At 41.8% G+C, this 20,013-nt stretch overlaps 1 protein-coding gene across 1 annotated transcript in view; it reads left to right on the forward strand.

The window, feature by feature from the left end:
- The first annotated feature begins 1,633 nt into the window (after positions 1-1,633).
- LOC311265262 (glycine receptor subunit beta-like) overlaps positions 1,634-20,013 on the forward strand; it is a 264,340-nt gene continuing 245,960 nt past the window's right edge. The window contains exon 1 of the mRNA XM_084366739.1: positions 1,634-1,738. The gene's annotated coding sequence lies outside the window, so the exon portion shown is untranslated. The remainder of the gene's footprint in view (positions 1,739-20,013) is intronic.

The raw sequence follows: 20,013 nt of genomic DNA on the forward strand, positions 1-20,013 counted from the left end.
CCGTCCTTTGGACAATCACAATTGTTTTAATAATAATAACTTTTTGTCAGCAGGGTCCACAGATGCTGTGTGCAAAGTTTGGTGCAAATCGGAGAAATTGCTTGGGAGGAGTTCGAAAAGTAGGTTTCGACATTTAGCGAATTTTGGAATTCTGGCGCGAAAGTGGGCGTGGCCTACATCACACAATTCAGCTGAATGCATGGAACACATAGATATAAGGTTTAATAATGTGCACCATATTATGTGGGAGTTATTAGGCAAAAACGGTTTTGTGTTGATAAAAGCGCCACCTGTCATTTTTGGTGTGTGAGTTACAGGGGCCAGTCTTTACCACCCCAATCAGTGTTATGGTGTGGGCACAGTGCCAAATATAAAATGAAGCTGCCACCAGAGCGCCACCTAGTGTCGGATCGGTAAGACCTTCATCAGCTATCCTCAGGAGGGCATTGGCATTGAGTGTATCAAGTTTCATGTCAATCCGACAAACGGATGTGGAGATATAAATTACTTCAATTTAAAGAGCGCCACCTAGTGGTCGTCGGCCAAAATTTAGCACAGAGCCTTAGGGGCTCATGGGGAAGTAGTATCCTGAGTTTGATGTCATTGGGACAAACCAATGTGGAGATATGCAACACTTCCTGTTTGGAGCGAAATTTGCAGGAAGTTGTTATTTAATAAGTTGAGTTTTCTTTGGAATATCAAAATTATTTTAATAACTTTTTGTCAGGAGGGTCCAGAGATGGTGTGTGCAAAGTTTTTTGCGACATTTTGTGAACTATCAAAAAAAAAACGGTAGGCGGATATGGGCGTGGCCTATATCAGGAGATTCAGCACAATTCACTGAATGCGTGGGTATAAGGTTTTTGAATGTGCGACAAAGTATATGGGAGTTATTAGGCAAAACGCACTTTCCTTGATCATAGCACCACCTGGGGTTGAAAATTCACACAGACAACAGATTATACAATTTTTCGGCAGGTGTGACATTTATTCCAAGTTTGGTGAGTTTTGGGGTATGTTCAGGCAGTGAAAAATGCGATTATTTTGGCCTAAAAATAATAATAATAATCATTGCAAAAACAATGGTCCTTGCAGGTTCTCTGCTCGGGCCCTAATAAAGAATTCCATGCATGGAAGCATGTCGTGAATGCTTCCAGTATTCACAACCAACTAGGGTGGCAGTCAGTAGTGTGCATACGTTCGCCCAACAGTCCCCTTTAATTCAATCAAGTTCAATCTTGTCTGCAATTCATATGAGTATTTACTGTGTTTGTATATCTTGGATATGACTGACACAACACTAATAAAAACAACTCCATATTGTGGAAAGAAAAAATGTTGTGCATCATTTTTGAGATTTGTGTATTTGTGGGTTACAAGTATTAAAGTTCATTCTTTATGTTAGCACAACTTAACGAATATGTAAAACACAGTCGATTAATAAAGAAATTAACTACTTGCGCTGAGAAGCTGTGCATCAATTACAATACTGATTTACTTCCCCCTTGGCAGAGATAGAGAGGAACTTGGAATAGGATGCTAGAGCAGTGCAGTGGAGGAACACACACAGACAGCGCAGGGTAGAGAGTGGGGGGGCGGGTTGAGGCGCAACGGGAGAGAGCAGGAGGGAGAGAGGGAGAGAGAGGACATATAATCAGGCTCTAACCAGAACAGCATCTCAGTGACTAACCACTGAATCCCTGTAATGCAGCAGAACTGATGATCTGATGCACTGGAGGTAAGAATCAAAGAATTATGCAATGCCTCTTTCTGTTTTGTGCTGTTTCCTGCTGTCGTACTAGTGGGGCACAGCATATGTGTGTGCATTTAAGTGAAAGAGAAGGACAGCAAAACATAGGGAGGAATAGACATTACCTTAGACCGGAGGACAATGTTATAAGCCTGGGGCTTTGGTACTGTCCTATTCTTATGTGTCTGTGTGAGAGAGCCTGTTTTGTGCCTGTGTGTGTAGAATATATATTTACATGAGTTGTTACAGTTTTCGTGCTACCAGAACAGAACCAGCACAATGTCATTGTATGTGCATGTTTGATCACAACGGCTTCAGTGAGCTGTGTCATCGCATCCTGACAGTGTAGTTGAACGCCGCAGTACCCCCACCCCCCAACCCCCCCACCCCCACACATGCATCAACCAACCCTATCCACACATAGTCCCCTCTGCTACTTTCCCTCTCCCTGTTCTACTAGTTTCTCTCACTATGACTCTGCAAGCTGGGTTAATGGACTGTACAATTTCCTCTTGGCCTGCAATTTTTGTTGTTATAGCTAGGGCTATTAGACTGAACCTTTGCTAAAGTGATGGTCTAGCCTCAGAGATCTAAACTATGGTGTAAATTTCCGCAGTGTAACCATTTCTTCTAAGTAAGTAAGAAAGAATGAAAGAATACCTTATTTAAAGTCCAATTAACATTAAATAAAATAATGTTTGTCATACTTATAATAATATTAGGATGAAAGCATAAAAAAACCTTGCATAAAATGTGTTTATTAAAAGAAAGATGAAAGAAAAACCTTGACGTTTGAAAAGATAAAATTGATTAGAAGATCATAAAATAGGTCTCGAGCTACTGAACAGTAGTTGCTCGTCTAATATGTGGTGAAAGTGCTTTTCAAAACTGGTGCATAGAAACAGAAAGCTGCTTCAGCATACTTTTTCATTTAATTTTTGGAACAAAAGTCCTGAGAGACCGATTTGGAACATACTTGGATGAGCAATCAGAAATGTATGGTGCTGAAGCCTTATGAACATGTAAAAGAATTTTTAAAAAAACACAGCAGGCAGCCATTTCAATGATGCTAAAACTGGAGTAATAGCCTATAATTTCTTTAACTGGTTCTTGCTAAAACCCTGGCTGCTGAGTATTGTACAAGCTGCAGCTTATATATATATATATTTTTTTTTCGGTAATCCTGAATAAAGTGCCTTACAGTAATCAGGTGAGAAAATGTGAAAGCATGAGTCATCTTTTTGGCATCTTCCAGTGTAAGGTGGGGTCTAATTCTAGCAATCTCTCTAAGGTGATAAGAACCAATGTTTTTAACATTGCTTATATGTGAATTAAAATCTAACATAGGAATAACACCCAGTTTTGTTACTTCCAACTTGTTCTGCGTGCCAAGTGACTTGAAGAATATTGGACAGAGCCAGTGACATTACTCACTGGTTTCTGTAGAGCCAGAAAGAAGCTCAAAGTGGGTGGTACCAGTCGTCGCAATCGTGCCAGTACCTGACTCCGCCAAAGTCCTGGCTAATTAAACATGAAATCCTGACTGATCAAATCAACCTGCTGCAGACAGGCTGAGAATTGAGAGTGAAGATTAATCCACTTTTGAATCCAAAAAGTTTAAAACGAACGAACAAAAGCAAACCACCTACTCTTTCTGGCCAACCAACTCCTGTTGGGTGAACGCGTCACAACTGTTCGGCGCTTGAGATACACTATATTGTCAAAAATATTCATTCACCCATCCAAACAATTGAAATCAGGTGTTCCAAGCACTTCCATTGTCACAGGTGTATACAATCAAGCACCAAGGCATGCAGACTGTTTCTACAAACATTTGTGAAAGAATGGGTTGATCTCAGGAGCTCAGTGAATTCCAGTGTGGTACTGTGATAGGATGCCACCTGTGCAACAATTCCAGTCCTGAAATTTCCTCGCTCCTAAATATTCCACAGTCAACTGTCAGTGGTATTATAACAAAGTGGAAGCAATTGGGAACGACAGCAACTCAACCAAGAAGTGAAAGGCCAAGTAAAATGACGGAGCAGGGTCAGCAGATGCTGAGGCGCATAGTGCGCAGAGGTCGCCAACTTTCCGCAGAGTCAATCGCTACAGACCTCCAAACTTCATGTGGCCTTCAGATTAGCTCAGGAACAGTGCAAAGAGAGCTTCATGGAATGGGTTTCCATGGCCGAGCAGCTCCATCCAAGCCATACATCACCACGTGCAATGCAAAGCGTTGGATGCAGTGGTGTAAAGCACGCCACCACTGAACTCTAGAGCAGTGGAGATGCGTTCTCTGGAGTGACAAATTGCGCTTCACCATCTGGCGATCTGATGGACGAGACTGGGTTTGGCGGTTGCCAGGAGAACGGTACTTGTCTGACTGCATTGTGCCAAGTGTAAAGTTTGGTGGAGAGGGGATTATGGTGTGGGGTTGTTTTTCAGGAGCTGGGCTTGGCCCTTAGTTCCAGTAAAAGGAACTCTGAATGCTTCAGCATACCAAGACATTTTGGACAATTCCATGATCTAAACTTTGTCCCCAGTTTGGGGATGGCTCCTTCATGTTCCAACATGACTGTGCACGAATGCACAAAGCAAGGTCCATAAAGACATGGATGAGAGAGTTTGGTGTGGATGAACTTGACCGGCCTGCACAGAGTCCTGACCTCAACCCGATAGAACACCTTTGGGATGAATTAGAGCGGAGACTGAGAGCCAGGCCTTCTCGTCCAACATCAGTGTGTGACCTCACAAATGCGCTTCTGGAAGAATGGTCAAAAATTCCCATGAACACACTCCTTCCCAGAAGAGCTGAAGCTATTATAGCTGCAAAGGGTGGACCAACGTCATATTAAACCCTATGGATTAAGAATGGGATGTCACTTTCAATTCATATGTGAGTGAAGGCAGGTGAGCCAATACTTTTGGCAGTCTATTTTCCAGGAAGACGCCACAGACACCCAGTGTACATCTTTGGTATTACAGCAAATGCAAGGGCTTTCATCAGTGGGCCATAGGCTCAGTCATTATTGTGTTACCTCATTTGGTGATAGATAGGGACTCAACAGATATTTATTTACATGAAAATCTTCAAGATTATTATTTTAATATAATTTAAATGTGTGAATTCTATAAAAATTCAACCCTCATAGATTTGTCATGAATGGGTAAATTAGTAATGGTGTTACTTAAAGGGTATTAATATATTGTACCAGCCTGTAAACCTGTTTATTTCTGCTGTAATGTTGGGTATTCTAACATGATGTGTTATGACGTTTCACCTCTCATCCAAGAGGCTTCTTCAGTTCTAACTAACAGGAGGGGAGTTGCAGGCTGTGTGGGTGTGTCCTTACAGGGTCATTAAGGTCACATGTGAGCTCTGAGTTTCAGAGTCGTTAGGGCCACCTGTGAGTCGTTGACCCAACCAGCCTTTATGTGGGTTTCTAGGGCTAGGTGAGCCCAGGTGTGAATTGTTGTTAAGCTAACCAGTTAAGTTGGGGAGGGAACTCAATAATGCATTGTAGGTGGATGATAAAAAGTGTCGTAGGCCACCTCCTCTGTTCAAAGATGGTTGTTGCAGCTTGATGTAGATGGATTCTTTTATGCCTCTTTCAAACCATCTGTCTTCTCTGTTTACAATGTTTACATTGTTGTCCTCAAAGGAATGATTTTTCTCCTTCAAATGTAAGTGGACAGCAGAGGCTTGACCTGAGGAGTTGGCCCTCCTGTGTTGTGCACTTAGTTTATGGAGAGGTTGTTTTGTTTCCACAATGTACATATCTGTGCAGTCCTGGCTGCATTGAACAGCATAACTAACTAATAACTACATAACTCTGCTTATGCCTGCTGATTTTGTCCTTAGGGTGGACACGTTTCAGCCTCAGTGTGTTGCTGGGTTTGAAGTGAACCTAGATATGTTTATTGAAGTTCCTCCTGAGTTTCTCAGATATTCCTAAACTGCTCCAAAACAACCAAATCACACAAGCTAAAACGCTGGCGATACACCTCATGGACAAGCTTGTATGCTTTCAGCATGGCAGATTTTATTTTTACATAGCTGGAGCTGTCTTCTGTACTCAAGGCCGAATATGCCTCCAGCGCTTTACCCTGTGAGCACACACTGGAGCAAAAGAGCACAGTCCTAGCTGACCAGCCCCTTGCGCTGGACACATGCTCAAACAAAACGGAAAAAACATCAGGGTCCCTCTCACAAAACTGTGGCAGCGGTCTTAGGTTACTCATGTCAAAATGCTACATACTAGACTGGTCATCTTTCCACAGAGACAAACCATAACCCGCCAGGTCCAACTTCACCTTCTCTGTCTGCTGGCCAATTTTCTTCACCTCAATTTGCTTATTAACCTCTTATTCGTGTTTAAGCTTTTCATGCTCCATCTGCATCGATAGAAGTTCCTTCTGCTGCTCGAAAGTTAACCTGTGCATCGGGGGAAGGAAATGCCGTGACCACACGAGGAGGCAACTCTGGATCTTCTGTCACCTGATTCGACTAGTTTTAATTTCAAAGCCACTTAAATGTTTTCTTTTTTTTTACTTTATATTTAATGGGATGAGCAACATATGTACAGAGTAAAAAAAGAAAAAGAGTACTTTCTACAGAAAGAGAAATAGTTGTTCCTCCAATATTATTATTATTTTTTGATAATTCACCTCCCCACCCCACCGTCACCGATTGCCAAAAAAGATAAAATAAAATAAAATAAAATAAAATAAAATAAAATACACAATAGTACTGCTATGTACATATATATCCATACATATACCTACATTATATACATATACATACATACGTACACATATACCTACACATAACATAAGTTAAGGAGCGTCACATAAAACATTCAGTAATATGTCACACATTTTCCCAACTGGAGATCACACAGATACACAGCATCAGAATAATTCATAAAGTATAGGGTATAAGTGGTCTTAATCCTGGGGAAGCACTGTAAGTCGGTCAAAATAAGATAAGAGGGGTTGCCAGGTTGAATAGAATTTCTGGGCTGATCCACGAAGAGCAAATTTGATTTTTTCTAAATTAAGGAACATCATCATATCCTCTATCAGGGAAAATGACAAAGGGGGTGCAGAGGACTTCCAAAGAAGTAGTATTCTTCTACGAGCAAGAAGGGAACTGAAAGCAATAATGTTTAACTGCCAAGATGTAAAGTTTTTAGCTGAATCAGGCGATCCAAAAATGGCTATCCCTGCACCCGGCAGAAATTGTTTCAAAATAAAAGGACCAGAAGTTTATCAATTTAGAGCATGACCAAAACATGTGTGTTAGGTCAGCTGGGGGTTGTGCACAGCGGTTACATTTATTATCCACTTCAGAATACATTTTTGACAGTTTAGATTTAGAGAGATGGAGTCGGTGCAAAACCTTGAATTGGATTAGACTCAGTCGGGCACAGGAGGAAGAGGAGTTGACACATGCAGTAGCCCTCTCCCACCAGTCCCGATCAAACTCCATACCTAACTCTTTCTCCCAGGCGCATTTAATATTGTTAAGAGCATGGTCTTTAAAAGATAGAATTTGATTATATAAACATGAGATAAGCCCTTTAAGCCTAGGAGGAGTCTCAAGAAGAGTATCTATACTGGATTTTGGTGGAAACAGTGGAAATTGTGGATTTGGGTTTTTTTTAAATTGGCGTAGTTGAAAATATCGAAAAAGGTTTGAGTTAGGCAGGGCAAATTTAGTCGATAGAGTCTTAAAACTAGCAAAGGTGTCATCGATATAAAGATCACTAAAATATTTTAATCCCCCTCTATCCCACTGCCCAAAGGTAGCATCTAACTTAGCCAGCAAAAATAAATGATTATTACAAATAGGACCCAACAGGGAGAGGTCTCTGAATTTAAAATGTCGTCGGAATTGTGAATGAACAGGAATCGGCCTCCATCTGACACCAATTTATGTCTGGGTGATGTAGCCAAGAAATGATCTTTTGGATGTTTGCTGCCCAGTAATAAAACATAAAGTTTGGAAGCGCTAAGCCCCCTTTCGGCCTACTTCTCTGAAGAAGGGATTTGCTTATACGTGGAGGGTGGCCTCTCCATATAAAGGATGTAATCAAACTGTCAACTTGGCGAAAAAAAGATTTAGGAAGAAAAAGAGGCAAACATATAAAAAGATAAAGGATTCGGGGCAAAACATTCATTTTTACCGGCTAAAGATAACGGAATGACCCTCCATCTTTGGAGGTCTGATCTCACTTTTTACACCAAAGTAGTAAAATTTTCTTTATATAACGCCTTAAAAGAGCGCTTGATTTTTATACCCAAGTACTTAAAACCAGTTTTAGAGAAATAAAAAGGAAGTTCACCTTGGATGATCCTTGATGCCGAACTGTTGAGGGGAAAGCATTCACTCTTTGTGAAATTTAATTTATACCCAGAGAAATTACCAGACTTTTGCAGTATATCTAATATTTCTGGTACACAGGAAACCGGATCAGTAACATATATTGATAGGTTGTCCGCATACAAGGATACACAATGTTTATTACCCCAACGACGAATACCCTTTATCAATGGGGATGCTTTTAGAGCTATAGAGAGGGGTTCAATAGCTTTTGCAAATTACAGAGGCGACAGGGGACAGCCCTGACGAGTTCCTCGGGAAAGGGGGAAATATAAAGAATGCAAAGTATTAGTACAGATACAAGCCTGTTGGGAGGAATAAAGAAGGCAAATTTTTTCAAAGCGGCAAATAAATAGCTCCATTCCACCCGGTCGAATGCTTTTTCCGCGTCTAATGAGATAACTACCTCTGCGGCATCTGATGGAGACGCAGAGTGGATGATGAAAGAAATGACGACCCTTCATAAAACCCGTCTGGTCATCCGAAATAATATCCACCAAAACAGTATCCAAACGACATGCCAACATTTTGCCAGTATTTTTACATCTGTATTTAAAAGCGAAATAGGGTGGTTAGAGGACCACGGATGTGCTCCAAAGCAAAGTTTCAACCACATGGCTACAACACTACCAGGATCACCTGACGAACCCAAGGTGGATGCTGCTTCAGCCTACAAGTGAAAACTCCACACCACTTTACAAATATGTGCACACGGGAACCACCACCTGTCCCCTGGCCCACCTATTACCTGCATAAATGACACCCAACTACAGGACCAAAACTCACCCTCTCCCAGCTCAAGGTAAACAAACAAACTTCAAACTTATATTTCACACTAAAGTCATATACAAACCTCACCATAAAACAACTTACCCTGTTCAGTCAGCCAAAATCAAATCAAATCAAATCAAATCAAATCAAATTTTATTTGTATAGCCCAAATTCACAAATGACAGTTTGCCTCAGAGGGCTTTACAATCTGTACAGAGACGACACCCTCTGTCCTTCGACCCTCGATTCGAGTGAGGAAAAACTTGCCCCAAAAAAAGGCCCTTTTAACAGGGAAAAAAAATGCGGAAGAAACCTCAGGGAGAGCCACAGAGGAGGGATCCCTCTCCCAGGACGGACAGACGTGCAATAGATGTCGCATGTACAGAGCAGATCAGCGAGATCACAATGTATTCAATTATAAGCGATGGTTGACAGGAGTGAAAGTACATAAAGATGTATTACAGCAATAATAATGAAATGCACATGGAAATGTGATTACTAGTGATAACAGTAGTAGTGATTAATGGTAAGGATAGTATGTAGTAATGCATTACAATAATAGTAGTGGAACGTATGTAACAGAGATGTGACTAATATTAGCGACAGTAGTGGTGGGTGTCAGGCAGGGTCATGGCAGTAGGCGCATCCACGTTCCGGCAGGGCCATAGCAGTAGGCGCATCCACGATCAGGCAGGGCCATAGCAGTGGGCGCATCCACGATCAGGCAGGGCCATAGCAGTGGGCGCATCCACGATCAGGCAGGGCCATAGCAGTGGGTGCATCCACGATCCACGACCCGGGCACGGCCAGGATCCATGGGAGCCTGTAGGACTAGAAAGCACAAGGACTCCGGGGAAGAAGTAAGTCAGTGACATGCAGAGATGGGGCGTGTATACAGGCATAATGTATACAGATGGAGAGGAGAGGAGAGGGGAGGAGAGAGAAGCTCAGTGTGTCATTGTCCCCCGGACTAGGCCTATAGCAGCATAACTGAGAGCTGGTCCAGGACAGGCCCAGCCCTAACTATAAGCTCTATCGAAGAGGAAGGTCTTAAGTCTACTCTTAAAGGTAGAGAGGGTGTCCGCCTCCCGGACCAAAACAGGAAGATGGTTCCACAGAAGAGGAGCTTGATAGCTGAAGGCTCTGGCTCCCATTCTACTTTTGGAGACTTTAGGAACTACAAGTAATCCTGCGTTCTGGGAGCGTAATGCTCTAGTTGGGTAATAGGGTAGTATGAGCTCCTGGATATATGATGGTGCCTGACCATTAACAGCTTTGTAAGTGAGGAGAAGGATTTTAAACTCTATTCTTGATTTTACAGGGAGCCAGTGCAGAGAGGCCAATACAGGAGTAATATGATCTCTTTTCTTAGTTCCTGTCAGTACACGTGCTGCAGCATTCTGGACCAGCTGGAGACTCTTTAGAGACTTGTTAGGGCAGCCTGATAATAGAGAATTACAATAGTCCAGCCTGGAAGTAACAAATGCATGGACTAGCTTTTCTGCGTCTTTTTGAGACAGGATGGGCCTGATTTTTGCAATGTTACGTAGATGAAAAAATGCAGACCTTGAAATTTGTTTTAAAATACACTGTGTCCTTTCCCTCTGGTTCAAAAACTTCTCATGAACGAGTAAATAAATGTTTACCACCAAAGTAAATTACAGAACAAAGGAACCGATAAGTGTCAATAGCGCTCCAAAGATTTTAACGCACACGTGCACCACCCGGCACTGCATCTCAAATCACAAACTCATACCCAAAGGAAAACAACTACAGCCTGACTAACACAATCACACACTTATGTAGGTCCGAATGTAGATGTATCAACTTTATTGCGCTGCAACGCACCGCAAAGCAAACATCCTGACCTAATAACAAAACAAAGCATGCATCTAATTACCAAATCCTAGAAAGCTACAAAACATGAAACAAATCTGCAAATACTAAATTGAGCATCAACAACAGGAACAAAATGGACAAGCCCCCATTTTGTCATAACCTGGCTCTAGGTGATGACAAAAAATGGGAAAGGAATGTTAGTAATTTATTAAAATTAACATAAGAAACTAAACAATAAATAGCAAAATAAGGTGTGTATGTCAGTGGCATCAGTGGTGTAAATGTGGATACCTGGAGAGATGGTGTGGCGTAGGTGTTGGGGGAGCAAAACAATAGTTAAAACAAAAGCAAAAAACGTGCAGGGGTTGAGAGGAGAGCAAGAGTGAAGAGCACCAGCCCAGTTAGAGGCCAAACTTTTATATCCTTCAGCGCACTGAGACCAGGTGCTCCAGATCTGGCTGTTACTGCAATCAGCTTCCTCTGCTAACCTCAGAGAGAGACAGGGATATTAGTTACAATAACCAACCTCCACTAAGATTCAACCAGTAGCAGCGGTTGTTTTGCCTCCCCAATGTACAAATCTGTGCAATCCTGGCTGCATTGAACAGCATGAACTACATTACTCTACTTATTGCCTGGGGGTTCCTCAGGGTGGACACGTTTCTGCCTCAGTGTGTTGCTGGGTTTAAAGTGAACTGGGATATGATATTTATTGAGGATTCTCCTGAGTTTCTCAGACATTCCTGCAACATAAGGAATGACAATGTTGTAATGTTTTTCCATCTCTTCCTCTCTGTCTGCTCTGGATCTTTTAAAAGGTTTTGACAAAGGCACAGTTTGGGAAGCCACAGGTTTTAAGCGCTCCTCTGATGTGCTTCTGTTCCTTCTCCTTCACCTCTGTCTTTGTGGGCATGGTCTCAGCCCGATCGTTTAGGGTTCTGATAGGGTTGTGTTCCAGTGGGTGATGAGAATCGAACAGCAAGTATTGATCTTTGTGAGTATAGGTTTTCTGTACACCTCAATGTTGTGGCTTCTATCTTCTTCAATGTGCACTGCACAGTTTAAGAAGGTTCCTGTGGTGGAAGGTGATCAAGGTAAAAGTCAAGTAAGGCACAAATGTGGTCTATGGTGAAGTTGGTTCTGCTGGACAGAGTGCTGTCCTGTAGCAGGTGTTTCTTAATTATCTTTACAGCTTCTTGAGTGGTTATGCATGCAAAAAGTGTTATGTTGCCTCAGAGTCTCATAGGTGTTAGTATCACGAAGCAGATCAGTGACTTTGATGTGGTAGTCTGCTATGTTTAGCACTACAGTGCATCTCCCTTTGTCTTCCGGCAAGATGGTTAAATTCCAGTCTCTTGAGTGATGCCAGGGCCTTGCTTTCCTCAGTAGTGAGGTTGTCTGCTACTTGTTGTTTCTGATGGCTGACTCTGTTGCTGTGCTATGATGAGATCTACTACCAGTATCTGCTCTGGAGTTACTGTGAAATTCACTCTTGGCAAGGACATCCTTCCCTGGTTCGGTGAGCTCTCTGTTTTCACCCACTTTTCTTGCATGTCCAGATGTGCTGTGTTGTTGATGTCCTTATTTATCAAGGTGAGAGCTTCTGTTCTAAGGGAGATGCTTTCACGTGTCTGTAATGTTAGGAATTTTCATGTTTGCCGTTCCTTACCTTTAGTGTGCTGTGATGCTTGCGCTTCTCAACAAACTTGGGGACTTTTTCCAGGACCTTACTTGGTGGCAGTGATGTTAGTTCCTCAAATGTCTGGTCAATCTTAGTAGTAAGTGCATTGATAGTGAAATTAATCTCTCGTGTTCTTTCATTGAGTGGCTGGTTTCAGGCCCTCTGAAGGCTCCTTGTGGCCCTATGTCCTTTCATGGAGGAACCCAGGAGTAAGCTGTTCAGAATTATCCTGTGTTGCCTGCATGTCAAGTTGAAACGCAGGTGGTTCATGTAATCAGCCAGCTTTTTGGATGTTTTGTCATTCTCCTGTACCAGTTGAAGGGCATTCTTCCCAAAATGGTTAGCAACATGTTGATGAAGGTTCTAAGTCATCCAGGTCATGGAAATTCTAAGTGCTATATCATAGGCAACTGGACTTACCCTCTGGAATTTCCCCTGCTGTTACCATAGTTGTACGATGTCTTTCTCCACAGCACTGTGTCAGCAGTAGCTACAGTTACCGGCTGGCTTTTCAGCACGAGACCTAACCTAACCTAATTGTTCCACAGTACTGGTCCATCTATTTCCTCAGTCACAAATCGCTTGCTGTATGAACTGAAACTGGCTAGAGGAGAGCTAGTTAGCTGTTTGCAGCCGGTGAGCAGCATAGTCCTGTGGTGTGTTTAGCTATGGTGTTTAAGTGGCATGTAGAGAAACCATGGCCATGCTGCAAGTCGTGGACAGAGGAAACTGTCAAAATGGCCAACAAGGGACGGACTCATGTCCAAGACAGTGGCTGCAAACCAAGTTTCTTTGTAAGGAGATGGACAAAGAACAATGATGGAGCTCAAACCAGGTGCTCACTGAAATCACACGTAGGTGTGAAATGAGCGAGGCTGAATAATGAGTGTGTGTGTGTGTGTGTGTGTGTGTGTGTGTGAGATACCAGTGCCAGGTTAGGAAAGATGGTAAATTGCATGCAAGACCCTGTGTCTGTGAAGCATAACCTAACTAACATCAACTTAGCCATCCTTTAAAACATCCCTTTCAAAACTTCGCCTCATAAAAGTGGAAAATAAAATGCACAATAGAATGAATATAATATTAATGCTTTGAGTTTATGAAGTAAGATGCTACATATAGCTATTCCTGCTCATCAAGCTATTGCTATGAAAATAAATAAAATAGAAAATATCAAGATATATACTGTATATGTGCTCTCCTGGCAAGCAATGTCTCCACTGGAGGTGGTTGTATTTTTAAACCCATTTGGAATTTTGTGTTTGAGTTTTGACCCTTTAAGCTTGATCAGAGATATAGAGTGAGTTAACAATGTGAAGTCAGCATTTATAAGTTTGTTTCCAGAACATTTTGAATATTATGCCTGCAAATGTGAACTTGCGTTGTTTTATGTGAGATATATAAATTAAAACAGAGCATTTGTAAATGTACTTTCATCCATAGCAATAGCAACTTTTGTTACTACATTAATGGGAATTCCTTTTATTTTTAAGAATTGAGCTAACATGCTTGATGCTTGTAATGTAAATGCGATTCAGTAATTAAATAAGATAGGTATGATGGTATGATGGTATGCAATTCACATACTAGTTTAAGACTTAAAAACATAAGTTTTTTTGTGTTGTAATGGTACATGTATTTGTCTCAAACTCAGTCGGTATGGACGTCACACTGCATGAAATGTGGGATTTTCGGCCCCGTAAATGCCCGGAAATCTCCCTAATTTTCAGCAGTTAACGACAATTTACAGGCTGTGAACGTGGCATTCGTCTGTGCCGAAAATTGTCGGAAACGAACCATGACGTATGTGGAGCTTGCGGAGGTGCGAACGGCTCCAATTAGCATATGAATAGCAGCGAAACCACGCCTGGCCAGAGAATGTGTGGCCTGGCTTGAATTTCCTCACTCAGTATTGGATGAAACCACTACTTTTAAACACGAAAAATCACTCGTGATTGGTTGGCAGATCTGTCACTATTGGTCACCCTGGGTCATTATAAATGTAAACCCCACCCCTATATATTTTTATATATTCATTCATACATTCATTCATATGATATACTATAGACTACACTATTATTGCCATCAAGAACATTAATAAATTTATTGAGGAAAGGAAATTTCAAAGACAGAGCTTTATTAGCAGAAACACAAACACACAACTATGTACAATTCTGCCCACACAACAAACGGGAAGCTCAGGAGAAGGCCTATCCTACAGCACCGTGAAGTGTCTAGATAGATAGATAGATAGATAGATAGATAGATAGGTACTTTACAAGTGTCCAGTATCATACAAAATACAAGACATACATAACAAATTAACAGTAGCAGTGAAACAGTGCAGTCTGCCGCCTCGGAGCTGTAGGTAACTGGCAGCATTCTGTCCGAATTTGGTCCATTTTGTATACGTCTGTGGTGCGTTCACCTGTACTTGGGAATTGCCTCTAATCTCGACTGCAGCGAGGCACAGAGCTCGGTCTTACTGTCTTACAGGCAGCTGGAAAACAATTAAAGGAGAGTGGTATTAACAAAAAAACGTAAGTCACAGTAAAATTAAACAAGGAACAGGAACAGGAACAAAGCAGTAAAAGTTACTTACACACAATTGCGTCACTATCAGCGTCATGTAAATCTGGACTTGCGGACATAGCTCCGAGCAAATAGGAGGCCACGGCCTCGTTATGAGACGAGGTTAGTCTGTGAAAACAAAATTAACGGTTAAGATTGGTGTCTATTGACGTATCTGTTTCCTTATACAGCAGAATGAAAGCATATTCTTTATATCTTACCCTTGCTCCGGTACGTAGCGCTGTCCGGGCTGAAGAGAAACTCATGCAGCGCTATCCGGCTCCGTCGGGGTCTTTGTGTTTGCCGTCGGTCTCACAGCTCCAGACAGACTTTACTCATCAGGTTCACTTGTCGCTAGCTTGTTAGCAAAGTCCATGCAAAAGCACTGCTAGCGGCTAGGTCAGAAGCTAACTTAAACTCCTCTCTGTCGTCTTGTGCCGAGTAGTCCACTCAAACGGACAGAACCTATCACCAATAACGTTTTTATAAGAGTCAATTTACAGTGCCGCATACTGACGAAAATCCCACTTTTCATGCAGTGTCATGGGTCACATGAATATGACCTATATGTCTGAGCACATTTTATCTGGTGAAGTTTTTACCATTCTGATCCACACTCACGAAGCAGGGTGAAGCAGCTTTCAGTTTCCAGCTTTCCACCTGTGGAACAAGCTTCCTGAATAGCTGAGGTCTGCTAAAACTGTTAGCTCATTTAAATCAGGGTTTGGCCTCTTTATGATCTGTAATTATTAGGGCCGTCAATCGATTAAAATATTTAATGGCAATTAATCGCATGATTGTCCATAGTTAACTCATGATTCATCGCAGATTAATCACACATTTTTTATCTGTTCTAAATGTACCTTAAAGGGATATTTTTCAAGTAACGCTCTCATCAAAATGGGAGTGGACAAATATGCTTGCTTTATGCAAATGTATGTTCATTATTATTGCAACAATCCAAAACACTGATATAATCTATCTATCTATCTATCTATCTATCTATGTCAAATATCACTACTTTTCTTAAAAATGAAATACTGACATTACAGAAGGCATGGTTTTGTACTGTAATGGCAGTGAGATTAAAAAATGTGGTTTTAATGGAAGTCAATGAGGCATTTTTGGCCACAAAGGTGTCCAGAGGTGACATCTGGCACTACATAAAAAATACTAATGTAATCAAATCAATTTTGTTGCTAATCTTTGACATATCCAAGACTCGAATCACCACCAAAGCCCCACCCCCCTGGAAAATATTATTATTATTATTATTTTAAATAAATAATTAATAATTCAAATTATTAAACTGGCAATTAAATGGTTAAAATCCTGAAAATGATTGAATATTTGATCATTTTGATCAGGGCTGAAGTTGATTAAAGGATTCAAGCAAAAAAAAAACAGAAAAAAATATTGAATAATAATTTTATTGCAGATTGTGTACATTTTTGCCACGAAGGTGTGCAGAGGGTGCAAAATGCATCAATAGAGTATAAAAGACATGTTAGAGTAAAAGACATTGGATTTTAAAAAATTTACTAAAAAGAAAAGATGCCACAAGCTGTAACACAGCCAAAATGATCACGAAGTACACAATACAGGACTAATCTTGTAAATATGAAAGGGTTACAACTTATTTTACAACTTATATTAATATAGGAGAAATAAAAAAAAAAACAAAGTGATACTAACACAAGAATAATCACAGCAAAAATTAGAAAAGAGGGAAATACAGTCTAGAACTATTGTTGAAGAAATCATTCAAGTCCAGTTGAGTAGTTTGCTGTGGTGATGTGTTTATTCAAAGTCTACTGGTAGACTGGTGGACTGACAGGCACAGAGCGGATCTGAGCCGGTGAGTGAACCCAGAGCAAATGAAACAGTAGCATTTTATACAGTAAGAACGAAGAAGATTCAATCAGGTTCAAACAATAGGTAAACGAAAGACATAAAAGGGAGGGGGTCTGCTCTTTGGAGAGTGTGATCAGCAGGGGGTGGGGGAAGTATGGGGGCACACATTAACATAGTGATCAAATCGTCTGTCCATTGATCAACTATCCATTGATTAACTGGTGTTACGCAAATGTGTATCTACAGGGTTTAGGAGACAGACAGGGATCAACATTTACGTCTGGGGGTCAGAGGGCACTTCTCAGACGTCACTCTAAATGTGTATTTTATTCCTTACTATATACCTTTATAACTATAACGGAGTGTTAGCAAAGAGCTGACCTGCTATCATTACAGGTGACAGGAGAAAAAACACTGTAGGTACAGAGATACAGCACTAATTAACATAATTACGAATATCAGAGCTTATTGGCATTACATGCTCAGCCATGAAAGAGCATTACCAATTACACACAGACTACACTGGATTGAAATCAGAATAAAGCAAATACTCACCTCTTCATGGACACACGGAAAGGAGTAAACTAGATAAACAGACCATTAAAGTCCAGGAAACTACCACAGTGAATAATTTAAAAGGTCCGGTGCAGCTGTGTGTGATAAGTTGTCTCCCTCATCTAGGACCCTGATAACGATTTCCCCACTGAAACATGATTTGCTTGTGATTGACAGGTGAACAGAGGTTCTGATTGGTGCAGAGGGTCGATGGGTTCTAGCACTGTTCATGTGAAGTGCACATGATGAGTGGATGGCCTTCTGAACAGTAATCCTCCCCTGGAGTCATCAGGAGTGTTGCTGTGTGTCAAAAATATTATTTTGAAATAAAAATCCCACTGATGACATCACTTTACTTTGTTTGACCTATTTCCTGAAGATCTATGCAGAAAAGACAGAAAGTCCACTGTCTCTTTTCAGTTATAAGAAATGTTCACATTTATCTCAAAATGTCATAAGAAGCTTTTGGTTGATGTCAGTGGTATGACTTACTTTGTTAGAAGGGAATTGTAAATAAAAAAAAGTACAAAACAAATTAGATTACATTACATGATTTAGTGCGTATACCATGATCGACAACATTTTGTACAATGAATTTTAATGAATATTTTCACTGGTGTTAGCTTCACTGGCGTTACCGTCACTGGCGTAACCTTCGTAACGGGCATTACCATCCCCACTGAGAAAACGCTACTTTAGATAGTCACCTAAATTTGCCAAATTTCCATCTTTAGGCTCTTAGAAGACTATGCTACGCACCCACCCATTTTCCTCAAATCATAATTTTCCACTGCTACCTATATTTTTTGAGTCTATCCCATTGATACACTTTTGTTTGGTCCATTTTCTTTCTGTTGCTATTTTTTTCTGGGGTTAGGGTTAGGGGGTTATTTCCATCAACCATTTTACTTAAAACTTGAAATGACTACTTTCAATCAAAGCTGTACAGTCCTCATTTTATTGTTATAAGATGCTGATCAAAATATAGTACAATAAGTAACCCCTGGATATGTTCAAAATGCTCTCGTGCAATGTTGAGAAAACCTTTTAAAAAAAAACTAGTTAATTGTTATTTGTCTCTTGGCCCAACTGTTCACTAGACTCTATCAAAGAGTATGTCTTTGGCCAAACATAATATGAAAATGAATTGTATGACTGATTTGGCTTTGCTTTTATTTATAATAATCTCAACCTTAAACCTGGAAACCAAATTGTGTGTGCTGGTTTCACACTAATATTCTGTTAAACTGTACATGTAGTGTGAGACACAGCTCCACTCCTTCATCCTTGATAACCTTGAGGATGTGCGCACCTGTAACAAACTCTGGCATTTCAGAAGCAGGGAGAATTTTTCAACGCAGATGGTGAGGTAGTGAATTGAAGCCAGATTGTAAAATGAAGATTCTCACACATTTAATTCCTTTCAATATCAAATGTTTATCATAGAACCATGTTATGATACACATTCCAACCAGTAGTGGCATGTGTACTTGCCAACTTTTCTTGAGCCATATTTATTCCAGAAGCACCTTTTAATTGTAATAGAAATAAGCAAAGCCAATGTGGGGCTGCGCCCCTGTGGACTCACCGCCCGCAGGGGAGAGTGATGGGGTCAGGTGCAATGTACATTGGGCAGCAGGCGAAGGTGGGGGACCTGGGCTTCCTGATCCCCGGCTTCGCAGACTAGCTCTCGGTACGTGGAATGTCACCTCTCTGGTGGGGAAGGAGCTGGAGCTGGTGCGGGAGGTAGAGCAGCACCAACTAGATAAAGTTGGGCTCACCTCCACGCACAGCACTGGTTCAAGAACCAAACTCCTTGAGAGGGGCTGGACTCTCTCCTTTTCCGGAGTTGCCCAGGGTGAGAGGCGCCGGGCTAGTGTGGGGATACCCCCGGCTGAGCGCCGCTGTGTTGGAGTTCTCCCTGAGGGATAAGAGGGTCGCCTCCATGCGACTGCAGGTCACTGGGGGGAAGGCTCTGACTGTCCTTGGGTGGTGTCCTGGAAGGGGCTCCACCTAGGGACTCCAGCTGTCAACTGATCACCACCTGGTGGTGAGTTGGATCAGGTGGCGGGGGAGGCTGCCGGACATGCCTGGGAAACCCAAACGAGTAGTGAGGGTGAACTGGAAACATCTGGCGGAGGCCCCAGTCCGTCAGGTCTTCAACTCCCACCTCCGGAAGAACTTTTCACTCATCCCGGGGGAGATTGGGGACATGTAATGCGAATGGACCATGTTCAGAGCCTCCATTGTAGAGGCGGCCACTAAGAGCTGTGGTCAGACGGTCATCGATGCCAGTCAGGGCGGCAACCCAAGGACCCGCTGGTGGACATCAGCGCTGAAGGAAGCCGTCAAGCTGAAGAAAGCCGTCAAGCTGAAGAAGGAGGCCTTTCTGGCTTGGCTGGCCCAGGGGTCTCCTGAAACAGCAGACTGGTACCAAGAGGCCAGGAACGCTGCAGGCTTTGGTGGTCGCTGAAACAAAAACCTGGGTGTGGGAGGAGTTCGGTGAGGCTATGGAGAAGGACTTGCGGTCGGCCTCAGGGAAGTTCTGGCAAACCATCCAGCAACTCAGAAAAGGAAAGCGGGACTCAGCCCAGGCTGTTTTCAGTC

This window comes from Pagrus pagrus (genome assembly GCF_965226575.1).
Source record: "Pagrus pagrus genome assembly, chromosome: 2".
Lineage (NCBI taxonomy): Eukaryota > Metazoa > Chordata > Actinopteri > Spariformes > Sparidae > Pagrus > Pagrus pagrus.